Raw genomic sequence first — 10,617 nt, forward strand, 5'->3', positions numbered from 1 at the left:
TGGTTTTCTAAACAGGTTACCAGTTTGGTGTGTATGTGTTAATTTTCAGTGTGGTGGGGATATGGCAATGTAGCAACAATATTCATTTCAACATTCATTTCAATGTAGCAACAATATTTCATTTCTCTTTCATTGCAGTCAGCATTGCTTTAATGAAGTATTCACAGTCTAGTTGCTCTTTTTTTTCCAACTTACTTTGGTTTTTATTTCAGAAAATTTATAGATAATGTGTTACTTGTGGTGCTTGTTTTTCTTGATTCTTGAATAGGAAGACAACATATTGCCAACTTTTTAAAGGTGAGTTCTAGCTCTGGAGCTTTTAGAAAAAGCATGAGAATGAAGAGCAGAAGACTTGAAAACATGGAAGGCAAAACCCATTATTCTCTTTATGAGTAGTTAAATTTCATTACTTCATGCGAGAAAAGGGGTCTGTTACCATTTCTCAGATGCTGGAAGTTGCTAATGATGCCCTTGTTCTGCAATTTCATCAGTTTATGCTGTTATTAAAACGGCCAACAATACCCCTAAAATTTCTTTGGGGATAATATGCTGATTTTTATAATCTTCAGTAGGAGTCCAGAAACATACACAGGACTTTATGAGGATGAGACTTCTATTAGAAACTCACCAAGCTTCTCTTTGCTTTGTCCATACACAGTCACTCAGCTAAACCACAGAAGAGTTAGAAGAACCAAGAAGTGACTAGATGGAAAACCCCTCTGAAACCAGAGTGGTGTTGAAGGGAGGAACAGCCAGTGTTCCTCCCCGTGTACCCCTGGACAGAGCTGAAGCACGTGCCCCAGGGCCTGGGAAATGCTTCTGAGAGTGACTCTTGGAAAACTTTTCTGAATCCCTAGCTTGTTCACTCTGCATCACCTCCTGAAGGATGTCTGGTGGTTATTGTCCAGACTCAAGCCCATGTAGCAAAAGCCATCTTGCTTTCTGCACAGTCTTAACAAATGTACATCATGTTTATAGAGTATTAGTGTCACCATTGACCTTAGGATACTTTCTGAGGAATTTACGCCTTGATGCCATGAACTGCTCTGTAAAAAATATACACAAAGCTGTCTTCAGGTATGGTAAATTGGTTCAGCAGGGCCAAGTCAGTTCAACTTCCAGTGGTGCTTAAGCAGTAATTTTAAAACTGTTCAGACTGTTTAGCAAACTATAATTCATATTGTTCAGATTCCATGGTACCAAAAGAGAAGTAGAGAAAAAGCTGGAGAGAGATGTGTTTCTATTAATATATAGACCAGTGCCCCAAAAGGTTTCTTTCATAGGGGTGTCGCTTGGAGTGGTGAACACCAGGAGCTAATCCACTCAGGTCACACCAAAATAAAACTGACAGGAGAAAGAATCAAGCCAATAGGTAAAGATGGAGAAATAACTTCTATTAGCATTTTTAATGGTGTCCTGTGACTGCCAAAGAGGTAATATAGAAAAGTGGTTTTAATGTAATGCAGAAGGTTGTAAGTGTTCGAAAAAAATCATTTGGGATTTTGCCACTGGCCTCCATGGGAGAGGGATCAAGGCCTCAGAGAGCTACTTTGTTGGCTTTTAACTTTTAACAGGCGAGACAAATTTATTATTCACGTGCATTATAACAGCAATTTTGAAACATGAAGGAACAGAGTAATAGAGGAAGTACTTGGTTTCTGTGGGACAGAGTGAGAAGTGTTATACAGATAATTGTAGAAATTAGCTGAGTACACTACACACTTTCAGCACATGACATGACTGAAACATATAGCTGTTCTAGTATGTCATAATTTTTCACTTCTTAAAAGAAGTGTTGAACCTGATGAGGAACAGCTTGCTTTGGGTCCCACTGATTTAATTTGTACATACTGTAATTTACCAGGCTGCAGTAAAAGCAGTCATTTTGTGAGGCTATCATAAGCTCATTAGAAGCGTACTGAGAAAGCTTAATGGCTTACAACCCACAGCTTCATGCATCCATTTTACAGAGATCCCTCCCCAACAGAGCCTGACGCATGATGTTCTATGCTGCTGGCAGTACAGTAGTTTTCACACACACTCCAGAAAATTAGAGGTATTTGTGAATAACAAGATTAAAGACAGAGCCAACATTTCAGAAGCACTTGGAGTGCTGCTGGGACAGGGAAAATCTTATGTATTGTTAACCATGGTGAGGCTGGTTAGCCGTTAAGTACTGTGTAGTGTAACTAATCAAAAGCCCTAGCATCTCAGACAATGGAACAGAAATAATTACTCTCCCAGAGCTGCTATTGTTTCATGTTCAGCCTTCTCTGGACTAATAAAGGGTTTAATTTAAATTGTGTTAAGAAAATACCAGTATTAAAAAGAACTAAAGCATTCAGTTGCTCTGAACACAGCATCAGGTAAACTACATAATGGATTTAGACATAATGGCCCAATGGAGAGTGAAGTACAAACAAACTCCTTTTCCATCTCCTTCTCCATTTGCTCTCTTTATTAACCTCCAATGTTTTAGGATACAAAATAATAAGGGCACTTTGCCAAAAAGAGAAGGGAAATAAAAAGAATTTCAAATAAGGAAAAAGGAGAGAGAAAATGAAATGCATAGAGTGTTCTGCATCCAATTAACTGAGCTTAGAGAGGGGTAGGTTTTTTAGCATCAAGTGGATGGATGCAATGAGCTAGAAAACATAGAAATCAGGACATCTCTGTTCCTATAAGTGGGGCTGCTCTGATTTGACACCATCTAACATTAAGATTCGTATTTAGAAACTTTTGTCTGTGATTCTCCTCCTGAAAGGAAGAGCATGCTACTCCTGTAGGATGCACTGGTGGCTGGTGTCCAGAAAAGCACTTTAAACACATGCATGCTCTCACAGCTGTCAGTAAATCTCATCTTCCAGTGTAAACCAGTGTGTGTTACTGGATTTGACCTACAATTCTTACTGCTCAGCAGGTTTGAACATGTGGCTGCATCCATTACAGATTGTAGCTGTGTGAGCTCTCTCTATTGAGAATAAATTAATAAATTGCCAGTTCTCTCACTTTGTCTTGTTCAAGTACATTAGAAAAGGAAAAATATCATTATTGGAGTACAAGGCTATTACAATAAAACCCTTTTTTTTTTCCCCAGAAACATGTTTCCTTCAGTCTTTTTACAATATTTTGTAATCATGCTGATGTCTCTTAATTGCATAACTGAGGGTTAAATGGCAGGTTAATTCTTCTGAGAAGCTGACTGAAAATTCAAGAGTGTTGGGCAAAGAGCAAGGACCTGGGGAACAAACGCTGACCCATGGCAGTAACAGAGAGAGTTGAATGAGTGGAGTAAACCATTACTTGCATGCTGGAGAGCTGAAATTAAAATGCTTGTGGGCACATTGATGCCAGTTTCAAGTTTGCTTGGATGTAAGTTTACAGGTTTATTTTCATTAGAGCTGAGCTTGTAGGTGATCAACACCCACAAAATCTGTTACCCTTCCTTTATCAGAACTTGGAAGTTGTCTCTGCATTTCTGATCTCATTCCACAAAGACTGCCTCCAAAATACTGTGCTTCTGGGAACTGCTAGACTAGAAAATGCTGACTGCTTGCACTACAGTTAGTTTTGTTATAACCATTACTTTTCAGATGAGATTAATATTATTCAGTTGCAAATGGAAAAAAAAAAGTTTGGTACAGCACTTTTATTGTAGCTCTAAATGTATGCTCTGGTTATAGTAAAAAAATCACACTCAGCACAAACCCCCTATTATTAATTTATTCCTTGTCCGCTGCATTCAAAATGTCTTTGTGTTATTAAGTTCAAACTATTTGTGATTTGAATTCAAAGACTGGTCCAACCTTTGAGGTCAGCAGAAGTAATATATAATTTCCTAATCAGAACCTGTTGCATGCTTCTATATATTACGTGAATGTCTTTTTCACAAAAAATAAAATAGAAAGTGGATGAGGTTTTCTGAGGTTGATATCTTTGTTTTTGAGCCACACATTTCTTTATCAAATTGCTCAAGGAACAAGTTGTACCTTAAACAATTTTTTTTCCCTGAAATATGCCAGAGTTTACACTTCATTTAGGGCTTCATAGAGAAGCTTGTTCAGCAGGGGCCTTTGATCTGGAGAGTTCCAGAGACAACATGGGATAAACGAAAGATCTGGTCCCAAAATCTGAGATTCTTAAAACTGATTAACTTCTCTGTTGGTTGTTCTATTTCACTTCTCTCTGGGACACTCAATTAAATGAAAAAGTATGTTTACGTCTGTGCGCCTTGGGGTTGTTTTTTTTTAAATAAATAAGGGAAATCTAGTTAAACTTAATTTAAGAATTTACATACAGATTTTTCAACAGTGAAATGAAGGGCATCTTAACTTTATGTATTTCTTCTTTTTAGGATTTGTTTGACCATTCTTTGACCCAAGACAATGCTTGACTGGTCTTTATGCATGCAGTTATATGGCACACCGTGCATGGCATATTCGAACAACTATTCCACACAAAAACATGAATTACAGACACATAAAATTTTTGTGAACTGGGCTGTAAAATTTCTGATGCAGTAGTCTCTATCTAACTTGACAGCTGGTATCTGATCCGAAAATAGTGTCTTTTTCCTCAAAAGCTAGTCATCCTGTTACTTTGCACTGCATAGATATGAACACATATATGGATAAGAAATAATCTGGAAAAAAATCTTCTAGAACAACCGTAATTATGTGCCACTTTGCCTCAGCACACTGAGTCTATGATGGTCTCCTGGAAAATGTTTCCAGTGCTGTGTGTGCTTAGCAAACCTGTAGATCAGAAACAGATATCCTAAGCCAAACCTTGCAACATTTATTCTTTCAAAGGAAAGTCTTCTGTGAATTATATTCCTAAATAAAAGCCTGAGAATTGAACCTCAACTTTGCATGTGGAGGAACAATGGATATAGTAGATGCTGTGCAGCACTCCAGAGAGGATGAGCTGGAGTAAAAAATCTGAGGAAAAAATGCTCTTGACAGACAATGTCAGAGCTGGGAGCAGTGGTGTGCAATGTCTGCTTTCTCTGCCTAGATAACAGACCTGATGTGGTTTTCATTTGCATTCCTGTGCCAACCCAAGCTTTTGCTGACATGTTTTGGGTCTGTGCCTGGGTACAGAGGCTCAATTTTCATAGAATCATAAAATATGTTGTGTTGGAAGACACCCATCAGGATCATCGAGTCCAACTCCTGGCCCTGCAGAGGACAGCCCGAGAGTCACACCAGGTGCCTGAGCACATTGCCCAAAATATTCCTGAACTGTCAGGTTTGGTGCTGTGACCACTTCCCTGAGAAGTCTGTTCCAGTGCCCAAACACCCTCTGAGTGAAGAGTCTTTTCCTGATATCCAACCTAAATCTCTCCTGACTCAGCTTTATGCCATTTTCTCCAGTTCTGTCACTTGGTCACAAGAGTGAAGACATCAGGACCTTCCTCTCTACTTCCCCTCATGAGGATGTTGAATACCACAACCCCTTCGTCTCCTCATCTCCATGCTGAACAAATCTCAGCCAATCTTCATAAGATTTGCCTTTCAGATGCTTCACCATTCTCATGGCCCTCCTTTGGACACTCTCTAATAGGTTCATGTCTTTTTAATATTGTGGTGCCTAAAAATGCTCACAGAACTCAAGATGAGTGCACAGCAGAGAGGGACACTCCCCTCCCTTGCCTGGCAGGTGATGCTGTGCCTGACTCCCCCCAGGGCACACTTGGCCCTCCTGATTGCTGGGGCACTGCTGACTCATATTTAACCTGCCATCAGCCAAGATGCTGTTTGTTTTACTGTAGCAGTCACAGCACCTGTCAATTACAGCAGATCTAGAAGGAGAAATGCAAGGTAGTTTGTAACATCTTCCTGGAGAGATGTCTTCCCTGAGCAGTGTTTTCCTGTAGGAGATCGCAGCTACTCCATCTTTTTGAATTCCAGTGGTAGGATGGAGAGCCGATGACAGGCTGAATCAGCGCGGTGCTGACCAGCAGTTTGTACAGCCTGGGAGCTTGTCAGAGAGGCCACTGGTCAGTGTAGGATGCTGGCTGTGGTTGCACTGAAATGACAATAGGTGATTTTCCTAGATATCTCTCTTACAGTTGGCTGCAGTGACATGGAGACCAGCCTCAAAGGGAATTTGATTTGGATCATCATAATTAGTAATGCTGTTGTGCTGTCAGGGTACCCCGCATGTAAATCATGGAAAGCAAACCGATTATTACATTTTTCAATTTCTTTCCAGCAGTTTTTCTTCATAATTACACAAAAGATGACTGCTGAATACAAGGGAATGGGCAACATTATTTCTGGTGTGTTTTGGATTACAAAATGTCTGTTTGAATTATGCTGAAGGAATGTATGTGTTTGTTGTTGTAAAGAGTTGATTAAATAATGTTCTTGGGGATAAGAAGAGTATGGGATTTTATAGATCAAGAAAACAGTTATAAGAAAATCATCTACAGTAAAGGGTGGGAGAGGAGCAGAAGAATAAAAATAGCTTTCTGGATCATAAATATTCTCCATTATCACCTATGCAGTATACCCCACATCCTTCTTTTTTCCTTCTCTCTGTTTCCTAGAAAAATAACTTATTTCAGTCTTTTTTTTTTTTTTTAATTTTTTCAATTTAAGGATTGAAGGATTAGGGCCATGCAGCCCTATATTTGCTCATTCCCTTGCTTTCCTACCAGCATGCCTCCCTGTGAGGCAAATCCCCCCTAACAAACCCTTCTGTGAAGCTTTGTCAGTGACTGCCAGCCTAGGAAAAAGACGATGAAAATCTCCATCCCAATAATACGTGCAAACAAGCAAACAAAGCCACTCAAAGCTGTTTTGAGTTTGAACTTTTGGAGCTACTGTATGCAAAATTTTTTGTTTAGTGTATTTGGAAATGAATGTCCCAGTTCTTCAGGGTAAAAACCATATTTTCTTTGTGCTATTTCTAAAGTAAGATGTATAAAATATATTCCCATTTTGCAGAAGTTGGAAAATAATGTGATAACTACCTGTATCCATCTACATCTATCTCTCTGCCTGAAAGCCCAATAAATGTAACTGTTATCATACCTACCTCCTTGTTACAAATAAACTCTGACACTGAAAAATATCACTACCTCCTCTCACAGAGCATCCTCAGCCTGTCTGTCTTCTAATCTGCAGATTTCTAGGACAAGGAATTTTCTGATCCTGTGAAAATTCATGAAGGCAAATGTTCTTCCAAGCTCATTAGAGATTAAAAAAAAAAAATTCAATATTTCTGGGGAATCACAACAAAAGAAACCCCACCCTATTGATTCATATGAGTAAAAATGTTTTCCTGGTAATTTAAAAAATTATTTGAATTTATATTTTTTTTCTTTCTCCTATGAGTTTTCTAAAGTGACAGTTTAAGCTTGCGATTTAACAAGAAAAAAAATCTTTATAAATAATTCAGATGGGATATTTTGACAATTTCAAACATTCCCTGTTCTTTTTACCAAGCAGAAAATTGTCTACTGACAACTCTTTCTCAGGAGATACTACTTTCAAGAAAACAACACTTCTCGTGTTGCAAAAACGCTGAAGGATTCTGCTCTGCCACGCAGGTCCTCCTAGCCTTAAGGCCGCACATTCTCCCCACAAAATACAACCATTATATCTCACTTCTGCTTTCCATGGAGCAATCTAAGGGAAAGGTAACCCACTAAGTGGATTAGGGAAAAACTGTGGATGTACACCTGGATTGTAGTAAACCTTTGACACTGACTCTTACAGCATTCTTCTGGACAGACAGGCTGCCCATGAGTTGGACAGGGTGCACTGTTCACTGGATGAAAAATTGACTGCATGTCTATGCCTAGGGAGTGGTGGTGAATCCAGTCAGATCCAGCTGGTGGTCTGTCACAAGTGGTGTCCCCAGGGCTCAGTACTGGGGCCTGTTTAGCATCTTTATTGAGGATTTAGAAAAGGGGACCAAGGGCTGTTGCGGTGTGATGTCATGGTTTGCCCCAGATACCCCGGGTTTCTCCCTGTAGATTTCTTCCCCAGGTATGTCAATCACCTCTCCTTTACACACCTGACCCCTGCTGAGTACTGTCTGTCAGTACTGGCATTCCAGAAGGGCATCGAGTGATTGGCAGAATTCAAAAGATGCCTTAGACCACTGGAGGACATTGGGCCATCCAGGTGTCATTTGTCCCTTAAGATTTCCCCCCTACCTGGTTGGTAGCCCTCCGTACCCCTTCCCTCCCCCTCTCCCTGGGGTTAAAAGGAGCAGCAGCCATGCAGTTTGGTGAGTTCTGCTAGAGCTGTTGCTGCATTCAGAGGCCTGTGTGCCAGGATTAAAGCTCTGGATCAAACCCTCCATCAGAACTGATTCCTTTCCTTCATCCTCACCTTAAAGCTTTTCCACCTGAGGTAAATCTGAGTTCTTGCATGCCTGGACCTGTCCCAAGTGCCCAGCTGCAGCATCCAGCCAGCCAAAGGTGTCTCTGAGGTGAAACCACCACAGCTGCCACCTCTGGTCAAGCAGCAAGGCCAGACGAGGCCAGGCACATTCCGTCTGGCTATATTGGGATTTATTCCAACATTTATTCCAATAGAGGGCACCATCAGTGAGGTCACGTACACACCAAGCTGAGCAGGAGGGCAGGAAGGCTCTGCAGAGGGATCTGGACAGGCTGCATCGATGGGCCAAGGCCAACTGCATGAGATAGAGCAAGGCAATGAGTGCCAGGCTCTGAACTTGGGTCACCACAACCCTAAGCAGAACTACAGGCTGGGGGAAGGAATTGTTTAGGAAATGTTTGTTCTTTTGTTTGGTTCTGTTATCTGCTGGCAGAATTAGGTGGAACAGTTCCTCTGATGGCTTGTACATGCCCATCTGCTGATGCCCTCAAACAGATTTCATCAAACTTTGCATTTTGTCAGACACAGTGGCTCAGGAAAGATACTATAACTCTTTTTTCAGTCTCCTTGCATGCTTATTTATTTGCTCAGAGCAGCCAAGAGATAGGTCCACAGAGAAATGTCCAAAAAGGACCAGAACCACCTGATCCATTCAGGTGTTTCATATCCCTATTCAGACATAATGCAAAGAGGAATAATCTTGAAAGAACCTATTTCTAGTCTAGCTCTCAGGTAATTATATTCTGTCTCTGGATTGTTCTAGAAAAAGTACCTTTACAAGCATTTCAAAAATGTCTACTAAAAAAAATAATTCTCAGAATTTTGTCAAAATTGCTGAATTTTCAGATGTGTTTCAGGCATGATTGTGGTTCTTAGAACTTGCAGAGGGATGCACTTAAAGTAAAACCTGAGTCAACTGCCAAAAATCTAGGCAAGGTGCTAAGCCAGTAGAATGTATTTTCTCTGCTATCTATGTACTCATCTGTTTGCATTCTTCTCTTACTAAGGACACTGTCTCCATGAGACAATTAGTTGAACAGAACATTGATAATTAAATTGCTCATTGAATCTGTCCTGGATTTTAATTAGTTTTTGAAGTTTAGCATTAAAATCCTATTTTTAACAAAACTAGACACAGAGAAACACTGTGAAATATCCAGCGATTTATTTTAGTATAAGTAGGCATGTATGCTATCATTACCAGCTTTTCAGAAATTTCCAACTGAATTAAAATAATGAATAGTTGTTTAATATGCTTGCTTTGATTAAGTGTCTGGTTTATGAGGTTTCACACAGAAGCAGACTTTATAACAGTTAACAGCAAATGGTGATGGATCTCTTGGTCATTAATGCAGTAAGCAGACCTTCAGGTTTGTTGTGTACCTAGTGACTTCTAGGAAAATCATTAAAAAGTCATAAGATCTTTAAAAATGTACCATATACTGTATGAATCAGGACATAGTTCCTGAGGTCTAAGTTGTATTTTTCTTATCTTGAAAAATTGTGTTGCTGTAACAACTTGCTCTTTATTCGTTCATCTATATTAAAAGACTACCTAAATTATGGGTACTGCTTTAATAGACCTACCCAATAAAATACAGTCCTTGCCACAGAGTCTGCAATTTCAATAAACCACATACAAGGGAAAGGAAAATTACAGTTAAAAAATTGCATTGTCTTTTTTTTTTTTTTTTTTTTTTTTATCAAGGAACTGAGACATAGCCATCACTTGAGAAAAGTATTTACTTTCAGGCTTGAAATAGTGCCTACTTGAATAATTCTTGAGATTTTTAATTTGTCTGCATAGGGTAATAGACCTGCAAAAAACAAGATTGTGCTGGACTTTGAATTCTGAGAGTTATAAACATTTCTCAGTTAATGCAGCATTAAAACATAGCACTGCTTATGACTGAATCTCTTTATGCAGCCCTCGTCCTGGCGCTGAGCAAGTTTCCAGAAATTGACTTTGCAAATGTAATGTTCTTTTAATAAGCTTCTCATATGTAATCTAATACCAAAATAAAATTTTAAAAAATTGTTAATGCTGGCAATGCAGTCTTTATAATTGGTTAACTTGTCCTTCATTTACTTAACAAGGCATTGACTTGTTTATATTAAGAAGCTGCATCATGGCAGAAGACAGAAATTTGAATCCCAAGCAAAATGAAGAGCTTTCCCCCACTGGCCTCACAGAGACCAGGCTTCCCACAACAAAATTTGAGATTCAATGAAAGTATCAAAATCGCAGATAAGTCTG

The 10,617-nt window shown here is 39.4% G+C and overlaps 1 long non-coding RNA gene across 1 annotated transcript in view; it reads left to right on the top strand.

Annotated features, from left to right (window-relative positions):
• The window catches only part of LOC134424993 (uncharacterized), a 39,880-nt gene extending 32,837 nt beyond the window's left edge, over positions 1-7,043 (top strand). Inside the window, exon 4 of the long non-coding RNA XR_010029554.1 lies at positions 4,355-7,043. This is a non-coding gene — a long non-coding RNA (uncharacterized LOC134424993). The remainder of the gene's footprint in view (positions 1-4,354) is intronic.
• Positions 7,044-10,617: the final 3,574 nt, after the last annotated feature.

The sequence above is a fragment of the Melospiza melodia genome, chromosome 1 (genome assembly GCF_035770615.1).
Source record: "Melospiza melodia melodia isolate bMelMel2 chromosome 1, bMelMel2.pri, whole genome shotgun sequence".
NCBI lineage: Eukaryota > Metazoa > Chordata > Aves > Passeriformes > Passerellidae > Melospiza > Melospiza melodia.